This window comes from Phascolarctos cinereus, unplaced genomic scaffold, assembly GCF_003287225.1.
Source record: "Phascolarctos cinereus isolate Bilbo 61053 unplaced genomic scaffold, phaCin_HiC Scaffold_2;HRSCAF=192, whole genome shotgun sequence".
Classification (NCBI taxonomy): Eukaryota; Metazoa; Chordata; class Mammalia; order Diprotodontia; family Phascolarctidae; genus Phascolarctos; species Phascolarctos cinereus.
In genome coordinates this window covers 245,887,558-245,900,489 of record NW_027555625.1, presented here as the reverse complement: position 1 = coordinate 245,900,489, position 12,932 = coordinate 245,887,558, and positions in this window count along the sequence as shown.

Here is a 12,932-nt window from a genome sequence, read left to right as displayed (position 1 = left end):
AAGCTACTGAGGTGGGAGAAAACTATTATAGACTATTATATATCCTGCAGGGAAGCTGACCTAGTGATTAAGGCAATCATGATCACTAGGAGAAAGTTCTCTTCCTAAGGAAAAAGAGGTAGAGCCCAAGACACTAAGTGTTTGCTTTTCCCAATATGCCAGAGTCCAAGGGATTAAAACAGAAAGTGGGATTCTCAAGAGATTTCTATCCAGTGAAGCCTACAAAAGGTTAGGATGCCACTTGCCAAGTATATCAGTGACATGGCTTTTTGACACATTCTGTCCTCAAATATTGACACCTTCTGTGGTGGAGGTGTGCATGCCTGATGTGTCAGCACAGTTCTTGCATTGGCCTGCTTGTCTCTTTCCTGATTCAAATGTGCCAGTAATGTTGTGGGCTTGGATACAATAACATTATACAACATCTTCCTCCCTACCCTTCAACATCATAAGAACTTCCAATTGCTCTAATCATTTTATATCATGGAGCAATAGAACTCCTAGCACTAGAGCCCCCCATAGCCCTCCCCCTTCCCTACAAATATGAAGATATGGACTTTTTATGGCTGATTTTAAAGGGCCCCTAACACTTTAATAGGTTGTTTTTCCAACTCTACTCATCATTGTCTGCATATACAATGTGGTTTTATAAACTTTCTACAAGACAGTTTAAAAAGGAATGAAAACAAGCCAAGCATAGTTGGATTATTATGGGTCTTCTGAGGTAGCTTTCAAGGGAAATTAGTACAATGTTGAGACTTCATAAAACACACATACATACAAACCTCTTTATTTCTAATACTCAATTCCTCTTCCCTAAAAAAAAAAAGCAATTCTTCAACAAGTAAAATCTGTGGAAACATAGTAATCACTCCTCCAACCAGAAATTCCTTCAGGGGTAAAAGACCCCAAAAGTAAGTATACTAACATTATTCTTTAGGGATTCTCATACTCATCCTTCTTTTTCAGTTATCTTTATATTTCAAATACTGACACCCTGGCAGCAGCTTTGCTATTTCCAGAATCTATTATCAGCAACTATTACTGGATCATTTCAAGTATTTTCTCTACCTCAAAGTCAGACTAAAGAATGCATTAGTTCAAAAAGTGTGCAACTTATCAGTATTACTGATAGACTTCCACTCAGACTGATGACTTAAGTGGTGCGTCAGGAATAATATGAGATTGGGATTCAAGAGACTGGTTTTATACCTACTCTGCCACTAACTGTGACCTTGGGGAAGTCCCTTATCCTCTCTGGGCTTTAGTTTATTGAATCATAAAACATGGGGATTGGATTAGCTGATCTCTATGGTTCCATATAGTGCTAATATTCTCTGTTCTATGGTCCTTTTCAGTTTTGACTTTCTGGGTTACCTGTTCTAAGGTATTATAATCTTCAAAGCAATCTCCACACCCAAATGGGCTCCAGAATGAGAACTGTGGCTGGAGGACAGTAACCAGAGGCTGGGAAGACATGTCCCAGATAACAGCATTGGTCTCCAATAAAATCTATCCTCTCTTAATCCATTATTGCCCAGCACTGTACCCTCCTATTATTGGCTTCTCATGGTTGTACAAGTTTCCATCCTCTCTCCTTCTGCCAAGGGGAAAGGAAGAGCCTTTAAGAAAAGTTATAATCTAATTATGACCCCAGACATAGGCACCATCACCTGCATGGACAAAATTCTGTTCCACTCCACCATTTTGACACCAAGACTACATCTGTGGCTGGGGCAGGTGCTCCTTTGTGGTCTCTGTTCTCCCAGGTAACAGCTGGTAGGAGTCCTCCACTTCTCCTTCTTCATTTCTGATGGAAGAGTGAGCCCACAGAACTAATGGAAATGTTTAGGTATCATACACCTCCTATTACATTTCCCCCCATCTATCCCTTTTGAAACTTTCCTCTTTCTATTTAGGGCATCATCCTGTCCACTTACCTGGGCTCCCAACCTCAGTTTTATCTCTGACTTCTTACTCTCCCTCACTTCATATATCCAAACAATTGACAATTCTTATTTATTCTATCTCCTTATCTTTCATATTCTTCTTCTCTCTATTCACATAGCCTTCACTGTTGCAAAGGCCTTTAAACCATCTCTCACCTGGATAATTATAATAGTCTCCTAATTGCTTGCTGTGACTCAAGTCTCCTCCCACTTCAATTTATCCTACACATACTTTCCCCCAAGGTTTCCCCATATTCCTCTCCTATTATAAAAACAACTAATAGCTGTTTCCTATTGCCTGTAGTATTAATCATTATCTCCTCTTACCTCATCATTTTTTAATTTCTATCTTTGTGCATATTTAATAATTCAGTTGTTAGTACAGTAGGACATTTATTAAACTTACAAATAAGTAAATATACAGATATGGGAAGCATGGTCTTTTTTTTAAAGTGATAGATGCATGTGATCAACAAAATTTGGAAACATTGTTTTGAGGTCTCTACTAGCTCTGACATTGTGTTGTCTTCTGAGATCCTTTCCAGTTCTGGGATTCTGTGTTCTCCATTCTAAAGACCCTTCTAACTCTAACAATCTATAAATAATATGAGTACCTTTTTGTTAATTGTTAAGTACTTTATACCTTGCTACTTATGGAACTATGTATTTTCCCCTTAACCTTATTTTTGGAAAGTGTAAGTATAGTAAAATAGAAGAATAAACAATCTCAGCATATCCATTCAAAACAATAATTAGGGTATCTTTTAAAAATGAGAAGTATATGCCTTTTCTTTGAAAATACTGGGGGGTATATCCTTAAATATTCTGCAATAGATTAATATGTTGTTATATGTTTCTAGAACACACTAATTAATCATAATAATACCTAGATTTTATATAGTATTTTAAGGTTTAAAAAGATCTTTACATATGACATTTTATTTGATTCTTGACTCAATCCTGTGAGGTAAGTGCTATTATTGTTTCCACTTTACAGATGGGGAAACTGAGGCTGAGAGAGGTTAAGTGTCATGCCCAAGATCACATAGCTGATAAGTTTCAGAGGCAGGATTCAAACTTGGGGTCCTCCTGTCTCCAAGTACATCACTCGATCCACTAAGCCATTTAGATTGAAGTTGGAAAACAAACTTCTAGAATGAATCCCTAGAAACAGAAGAGGAAAGAAGGTAAGACAGAAGTTAAACAACAAGAATAAAAGCACAGAGGGAAGGAAATAAAGAGAAAAAAGGAAGAAAAGGTAGAAAGGGAGCACAGAATGGAGAGAAGATGGAGTTTTTCCTGTTATAGAACTCTGAGATCTCTAGGGGGAATGTTGATTGTACAGGACAATTGATCAATAAAGTCCATGTACTTCAATCTAATCCTTGCAATACACACACTGGTCTTAATTGACCTCTCTGAAAGTTAATAATCACTAGTCGCTATACCTAAGCTTGCCTGGTACTAAAAGCAATTGTACTCTTGTCCACCATAACATCACTTCTGATACATAACCACAGATGTAAAATTACATTTCTTCTATTACTCAAATCATGAGCAAAGAATGCTTCAGTGCATACTGGAGTTATGGAAATCATTTGGGCAAATACCATCTTCTGATGGTGAAATCTCTAATTTGTGGTGCTCACTATTCCAATTTGCCTCTGGAGCTATAATGTGGGACAGCAAGCTCTTGGGTTTGACCTGCCACCCCAAACAGACCCAGAGGAAGGGCCCAGGCCTTTCTTGGCAGGGAATGAAGCCTTCACAGTCACAGATCTGAACATCCTGATTATAATTCAAATCACAGCTGCAGTAATATATTCACTTTGGTTTCCCCACAGATTCATGAAAAGTTCAGCCAAGGGCACATTCTTATTAGATTAAAGGAACCTACTAAAACAATGGGAAACCCCAGATAAAGAGTTTGACATGGAGTAACATCTCTATCACACATCAAGTAAGCTGAAAGAATAGATAGTATTTTCAAGTTTTTCATGAGCCAGGCTGTTGGAACACATCTAAGTAGCCAAAAGCAAGCTTTGTTTAGAGTGCACACGCAGACAGACATATGGCTAAACATGAAAGCATGGTCATGGGAAATACCAGACCCAACTGGAGAAGTTCCTAACAAGAAGCAAAAATGTTCTCCTTCAAGTGGTAGCTGAAGCATGTGCCAGGAGGCCCTCTCCCTTCCTTCCTCATTCTTCTCCTTTCAGTAGACAGAGTACTTGGTCTGGAGTCAGGAAGACCTGAATTCAAATTTGGCCTCAGGTGTTTAATGGCTGTGCTGTGTGACCCTGGGAGAGTCACCTAACCTCTTGTTTCCCTCACTTTTCTCACCTGTAAAACAGGAATAATAATAGCCTCCCTGCTTCACAAGGTTGTAAGATAATATTTGTAAAAACAAAAAGAGAGGAGAAGAGAAAAAACAGAGGAAGGGAGGAGAGAGGAGTGAAGAGGAGAGGAGAGGAATGAATAGAGGAGAGGGGAGGTAAGAGGAAGAGAGGAAAGAAAATGGGAGAAGAAGAGAGAAAAGCAGAGGGGAGGAAAAGAGAGGAGTGGAAAAGAAAAAAGAGGAGAAGGGGAGAGGGGGAGGGAAGAGGAATGAAAAAGAAAAAGAAACATGTTTAGCACAATTCTTGGCACATAGTAGGTACCTTAAACATATATAATATATATATATATATATATACACACACACATATATATATATATACACACATATATAAAATACGTATATTCCCTTCCACCCTCTCCTTAGCTCTAATAGATTCAGTTATCTCTCTGAAAATAATTTACATATCTATATATTCAGCCTCTCCCCTTTAAAAGCCATCCTCCACACACATGACAAAATATTTCAAAAGCACAAGTATGATCATATAACTCCTCTGCTCAAGACTAGCCCTATTACCTGTAGGATAAAATGCAAACTCCTCAACTTGACCAAAAAAATTAAAATTGTTCAATTTGACATTTAAAGCCATTTGCAAACTGACTTGAAACCACCTTTCCTGAGAGTTTAAATTAGTCCCTGCACATACTTCACATTCCAGTCCAAATGGTCTATTTCTCACCCAGCCCTGCCCCCACCCCAGCCCCCACTCCTCCAATTCTAGCTTGACCCTCCATCTCCCACTTCTGTGACTTAAAATGCACTCCCTCCTCACCTCTGCCTCTTAGAATCCCTAGTTCCCTTCTAGGCTCAGCTCTTGTACCAGCTCTTACAGGAAGACCTTCTTGATCCTCCTACTTAATTCCTTCTCTTTCCTCAACTTCTCACTTATATATACATATATGTATATAAAGTACTTATTTATATCCCCATTATGTCCTACCAATAGAATATAAGCTCCTTGATAATAGGTACTGTTTTACATTTTATCTTTTTATTTCCAGCATATTTTTAAAATATTTGTTGCATTGGATTGAACAAGGTGGCTAACAATTTCCCTCCCAAGGAAGAGAGCTCTTACTCTGCCTTCAAGACTTCCCTTGACCATGAAAGGAAGGGAGAATGTGGGAGACATCACATATCAATGGAACAAAGGATTTCCTAACTTTGTGTTTCAGTCATTTTCCAGTCATGTCAGACTCTTTGTGACCCTTTTTTGGAGTTTTCTTGATAAAAATGCTACAGTAGTTTGCCATTTCCTTCTCCAGCTCATTTTACAGTGAGAAAACTGAGGCCAACAGGGTTAAGTGACTTGCCCAGAGTTACACAGCTATTAAGTGTCTGAGGCCGGATTTGAACTCAGATTTGAAGATAAGTTTTCCTGACTCCAGGCCCTGCACTCTATGCACTATGGCGTCACCTAGCTGTTCCACACTTCCTATTCACTACTATTAACCTCCCTCCTCTTTCCCATAGTTGTCTCTTTCGTGCCTCAGATTTTCTTCTTAAGCATCAAGTCTATTCTTCAACACATGATCCTTTGCTAGCTATGTGATTTCAGGCAAATCACTTAACATCTCTGAAATTTAGTTGTCTCTTCTGCAAAATGAGGGGGTTGGGCTAAATGATCTGTAAGGCCTCTTTCATTTCTAAAGCCCAATGATTCTATTCTTCTATGAAATATTCACAAATATATATACACTCCCACATAGATGGTATCTAGACTATTTTACTACCCAAGGTCTTTATTAAAAATATGGTTCAAAAGTATCAATAAACATGCCTTAATGTCAGCAAAAATTAAAACCTTTTCCATGAAGCAGAGTACTTTAATTGCATTTAAAAAGCAAAGCATCCTTTTTCACCCCATGCAATAGTCTGATTCATCTAATGATCAATACATGCAAATGCTTTTACAGTTATACAAAATTCTCCCATAAAAAATCAATAACTATGATGAAGTAAACCAAATGGGCTATTTTAAATCCTGCTGATTTTAATGGTAAAAAGAGAAGCTCGGTTCTGTTTATGTTTCTAGGTAGGAATTACATCTTATTTTTGTTCCTGAAAAGTAATGTATCTGTTTGAGTGCATACAGGTTATAGCTCTGGTAACTGGGAGCCTGCAAAGGCTGTAGAGTAGATGACAGAGGGCCAGAATCACTCTCCAGGGTTCAGAATTGCTGCCTTGTGAAATGCAGACCAGAGGGCTCTTGTCAGGGCCTGGGCCAACCTTTGCCAACATACTGTGTCCTTGCCCTCTCTGTGTCATAAAGGCTGCACAAGGGCCATGTCGCTGAAGCTCCTGCCATCCGACCCTTTAAAAGGGGTCAGTCCTCTGCCAAACACAAAGCTCCACAAGACATCAATGAAAAGGAAAAAAAGGGGGTGGTGTGGGGGGAAGGAAATTTAAGCCTGGATGGGAGAAGAATGTTTTCCTTTTTGTAATACTTCCACTCTGGAATCATTTATCACCACTTTTATTACCTGGGAATGAAAGACAAATTTTTTTCATCTATGACTTACCCATATGTCTAAGTTCTAAATAGTTAGGTCAATACCTTTCTTTTGGAAGAATGGAGTAAAGGAGGTACAGAAGGAAATATAGAGGGACAAAGAAAAGGAAGGAAGGGATGGGGAAGGAGAATCTCAGAATTGAGATGGGCTCATGTAATCCAGGTCTTCCATGACCAAGAATCTTCCCTGCAACATATCAGACAAATGTGTCTTTGTGTCTAGACATTTAGTTCACCAGATTAGTATATTATCTAGCTTATATGCCTCCTTTTCCACAAGAATAGGAACAAAAGTTGTTGTCAAATGCTTTGCTAAATTTTTAGATAAACCCTAACCACAGCATTACCTGAGCAACTTTCTAATAACTCTGTCCCAAAAAGGAAATAAGTTTGGCCGGGCATGAGGTGTTCTTGAAGCTATTAGCTCTTTGTGAACATTGCTTCCTTTTCTACATATTCATTAACCATCCTTCTAAGAATATGTCCTAGAATTTTCCCAGGATCTGGATTAAACTCACTGGCCTATATTTTGCAGACTCTGTTCCTTTCCCTGTTTTGAAAATAAGGACATTTCCTTTTCATCAGTCATTTGGTACCTTTCCCATTCCAGAAGAAGGAAGGGAGAAAAGGAAACAAGTAACCTTTTTCCAGAAGGCATATGGGTATCATAATTGATCAAACTAGCTTCTCATTGACCTAAAATTATACCTACTCTGAAAGAGCAACCCACATCTGAGGGTAATACTAGGGTGACCCAGATCATCCATTCAATTCAGCAAACATTTATTAAGCACTTTCTATGTGCCAACCACTATTCTAAGCACTGGGGATACACAGACAAAGGAGGACACAGAGCGCTTGTCCTCAAGAAAGGAAATGAGGCACACAAATCAGCTTGATAACAAGGTAGAAAGTGACAAGGGCAAAAGAGACACCAGGACAAAGTACTCTAAGAATATCAGGGAAAAGAGAAATCACTTTTAGTTAGGGAGAAGGCATAAGGGAAAGCTTTATGGAATAAGCAATACATTGAACAAAATATGCACATGTATGCACTGGACAGACACTCAATTACCCCTATAGATTACAACTAATTTTCCAAGTTTACAATCACTTTCTTTGAAACTATATTTTTTTTCAATAAACTCACCAAACCTGAATGTGATTTTCCTCCACCCTACTGGGTTCATGATTAAGGTTGAGGAAGTTTTTGGTGCCTTGCCTATAGCCCTACTGTGCTGATGACTGAGATTAGAGAGGCTTTTGAAGCCTTGCATATAGAAGATATTGGGTAAATGTGGAGAAGCAGAGGAAGAAGAAAGAAAAGGAAAAAAAGGAGAGAGAAACTTTATATGCTTACCTACAACCCACTTCCTATGGTTCCTACAGATGACTAAAAGGATCAGTGGTATAAAATTCTTATAACATGAAAGTATATTCAGCATCCAGAAAGCTATCTGCTTCTTAAATATTTTTTAGCAATTATAATAAAAAGGAATGGGGACCCATATATCTATCAGTATTGTTCTATTTTTACTCCTGAGGCAATAAAGTAGAGAGGTATATTCAATTCAACATTTAGCAAGCACCAACTAATAATAATAGCTAACATTTATAGAGTGCATTAAGGGGTTTTATTTTATTTTTAATTTATGGAATAAAAGAACCATTTCCATAACAAAGTACAATAAAAAGATGATTGTACATGAAACTGCAAATGTGCTATGCACGACTTGCTACTCCTTTCAAATAGACAACAAAATTATCATGTAAATTTCTTTTTTTTTTAACCTCCTCCCCCCGCCCCCACTCCTCACCCTAGAGATGGCTAAGTTAAGGTTTGCAAAGCACAAAGCACTTTTTTTGTTGTGGAAGATCCAAAGATAAAAAATATTTTAGTTCCTACTCTCAGAGCACTTATAATCTAATAAAGCAGTACAAGACAAATACAAGAGCTGGTAAGCTATAATACAGACTAGTTTAGGAGAACACCCAGGGGATAAAAAGTGCTATTAGAAACAACATGAGAAAAGAGGGAATGTTTTCAGTGGGGGGAGGGGAGCTCAAGGAACTGAAATCAGGTATGGCTTCATGGAAGAGATCTGATAATAAAGGAATGTGAACTATGAAGCCACAAAAGAGTCTATGAGTCTTATTTACAGCAAAGATATGTATCTATGTAACTCTAATGGCATTCTAGGTGGCTCCCCACTACAAATCTCTCTTCCATTCATGTACTGATTCATTCCTCTTCATTATCTTCATTTCTCCCTTCTCCAAAGACATGTTTGCATGGACTAATAATAATTAGTGATAATAATAGCCATCATGATAATAGTTCACGTGTCTTTACTTTTCAGAGTTGTATAAAGCATTTTACATACAAAAGCTCATTTGACCCTTGCAACAATACTGTGAGGTAGATACTACAGATATTATCGAAATTTTACAAATGAAGAAACTGAGGGTCAGAAAGATTAAATGAGTTGGCTACACAGTGTCATGTAGATACTAAAAACAAGATTTCTCTCAACTTAAAGTGCAAATGCTATTCAACTCAGTGGATGGTAAGCAGAGATAGACTGCTGACAAGTTAGGCAATCTAAGCATACCAGAGGAAATGTCATTAGGGCATATTTTGAGAGTAGCAGTTGTGAAGCTGCTTTATAGATGGAAACATCTTTGAAAGTGTCTATAAGTTAAACATCTAGTATATTCCCCTCTTATCAAGTTTGGTGTGTGTATATGTATGTATATGTGTGTGTATATAAAACAAGCAGTCATTGAGAATTTCCAAGGTAATTTTTACTGAGCTAGAAACCCACCATTCCCCAAACAAACAGAGAGAGAGAGAGAGAGAGAAAGAGAGAGAGAGAGAGAGAGACAGAGAGAGAGACAGAGAGAGAGAGAGACAGAGAGAGAGAGAGACAGACAGACAGACAGACAGACCCTGGAAGTTCACTCTATTCCTGGACTTCTCATATTGAAAGTATTCTTTGCCTTTCTGGTCTCTCCCTCTTAATGGCTAGTTCCTCTCTTTTAATGAAGACAGAAGGATGCCCAGACTTTCTCTATGCCTGCCTTTCATTTCTTCTTGACTGGACACAAAACCTTCTGGTTCAATTTGTTTATTTTGAAAGAGAATCCTACATTTAAAGTTTTATTCAATTTTTAGACAACATATTTGTTATATATTTAGACAATACAATTTTTTAGACACTGGCATGCAATTCCTTAACACATCTGTAGACGAAATATATGAGTTTCTCTTCTACTTTCCCAGTGCCTAAGGATGATGGCGAGGGTTAAAATTTTATGAAGCTAAATGTATTTCTTTCACTTCCTTTGAACTCAATCTTGTTAAAATGCAGAACCATTCTTGGCCAAATGATGAATTTCACCTATCTCACTGTCATCATCCTCCCTTGCCCCTGCCCTTCTCCCACCAGTTATCACTTGCAACTTGAGGTTCCCCTTCCTGTTTTACATTTGAAAAGCAGGAACAAAAGTCTATGTTTGGCTATAAATTTCAACTCACTCACATACCCTGTACCTGTTATTCTTTTTCCTTTCCATTGTAATTGAACCACAGTTACATTAAGACTCAGAGCAAAAAGAGCCTCAGAGGTCACCTTGTCCAACCTCCACAAAAAGCAAGAACCTTGTCTGTCACATCCCTAACAAGATATATCATCCAGCCGCTGATTAAAGATACCCAGTGCCACAAGAACTACCCTTCCTCCTGCCCCACCCCTCCAAGATCCTAGCATGAAACAGTCCATCTCATTTTGGGACAGCTCTCTCTAAAGTTAGTAAATCATTAAAAAGAGCAAAAAGAACATAGATTTGAGGGTCAGAAGGTTAGAACACCAGCTCTGCTACTTACTAGCTGTTGACCTTGGGCAAGTGAGTGACGTAATTCCACTTATAAAAGGAGGACATAGCCCTAATATCCTTCCCAGCTCTATCAATGATCCCCTGCCCAAATCACAGTATCACAGACTTTGTTTTTGTAAGAGCTGGACCTTAGAGAGCATCTAGTCCAACTCCAACTGAATTTTTTTTTATCTTTTTTTTTTGGTGAGGCATTGGAGTTAAGTGACTTGCCCAGGGTCACATAGCTAGTAAGTTTTATATGTCTGAGGCTGGATTTGAACTCAGGTCCTCCTGAATCCAGGGCCAGTGCTCTATCCACTGCACCGCCTAGCTGCCCCTGAATTTTTCAACAGTACATTAGCATAATCTAAGGTCCCTTTCTTGCTATGATCTTATGAAGTTTTTCTGTATTCTGAATTAAAACATATTTCCTTGTAAATTGCACTTATTAGTCCTAGTTTTGTCATGGGAGTAAGTTAGAAGGTAAGGTAAGCATGATGTTTAAAGGGTTACCATATGGAAAAGGGATCAGATTTGAAGACTGTGATCACCTTCCCCTCTCAGTCTTTTCTTGCCCAGTCTTTCAACTGACTAATACTGCTCAGAAAAAAAGAATTTAGCTTTTAGGGGTTATTTCCTTCTTCCTTAATGAAGTTTTCTAAAAATGAGGTTTGGGAATTTAAAGTGCATGTACACACACACACACACACACACACACACACACACACACACACACACAGTCCTATACCCTTCCTTAAAGAAGTTCTCTTTAAGAAAAAATTCCTTCTTTTCTTTGCCCAGGAGCCACAAATAGGTCCTGTGGCTCCAGGCACACAACATGATACAGCCTGAAGACAACAGATACACTTGGATATGGCAGCACAGATAAGCTCTGAACTAGCTACTATCCATAGTCATTTTGCAGTATGGCTTTCTATTATTTGAAAACACCAGTAATGTCAGCAGGCTGAATACATGCTGAAGATACCATCAGCTTCATTTAGGGAACATAATGTCGCAACTTTCCATACCTGCTCAAAGTTATTCTCCAAACAATGGAAGCATTTCCCTTCAGGGAAAGCAGACAAAATGGTCACAACAGATCCATGGTGACAAGCTCGGCAAACTGTCTAATGCTTGCCTAAATGGCAATAAAGTTCATTAATTAGGCAGCTGCATTAGAGTGTGTTTCCCCCGTAGCTATATTCTGCTCAAGGGTGTTTTCAATAGTATTGAATGGATGTTGCAATTACTAAACAAAATCCACTAATGGATGGCCTCTGTCAGATCAGAGTTTCCAAGAGGTTTATATGTTTCATTAGGAAGGGAAACTTGGAATGACAAAGTCAAGTAAGTAGGCATGACACCATGGGGCACCTGGGCAGCCTGCATGATCAATGGTCACAGATCCAAAAGCCTGTGTTCCCGTGCAGGAGGCTGTATGTAGGGAGAGACAAATATGATTTTCAGCTGAACAAGGCTACACAGCCCAACTTCCGGAGCTGGAACGGAATATGGTAAAATCCCATTTTTTACGGATTAGGCTTGGACAAGGTCATTCTATAAAAATGGATTTTCTGGAGGGAAAATAAATGGAAATAGGCATCATACCTTAAGAACTTCATGGAGAAAAAGGTTAAATGTATCCATGTTCTTCCTGTTTCCCTTCATTAAATATATTAGAAAGTAAACATACAAATTAAAATACATTTAAGTAATTTTCATAATCATTCTTTAGAATCTTCTTGGCCAAAATAGTTTCTTTTTGTCAATCCCGCATTTCCATTAAAAGAGTATTACAAAAACACAGGATTTTTACCATGTGTCAGAGCATATTCAATAGATCAACCGAGCAGGGACACCGTTAAATGTCCAATTTTTCCTGCCTTCTGACCTCCTAGTTTCTGTGATACCTTTCACACCAACTCAGTCCACAGAGATTAGAATTTATATTTATGACATTTCCCATTTAATTCCATTTTATGCCTAGGAGTTACCAAACAACCATTACTTCTATTCAGGGGAGTCTGTCAACATATAATGCCAAGAATATGATAATTAAAACTCAGTCTTGGGCACTGATCTTACTGCTATCAGAGTGAAACATCTGGAGGTATGCTATAGTCAATGATGGTGATGTGTTTTGCCTTACTCTGTTTCATGCAATAAAGTCAATATAGCCTAATAATACGTA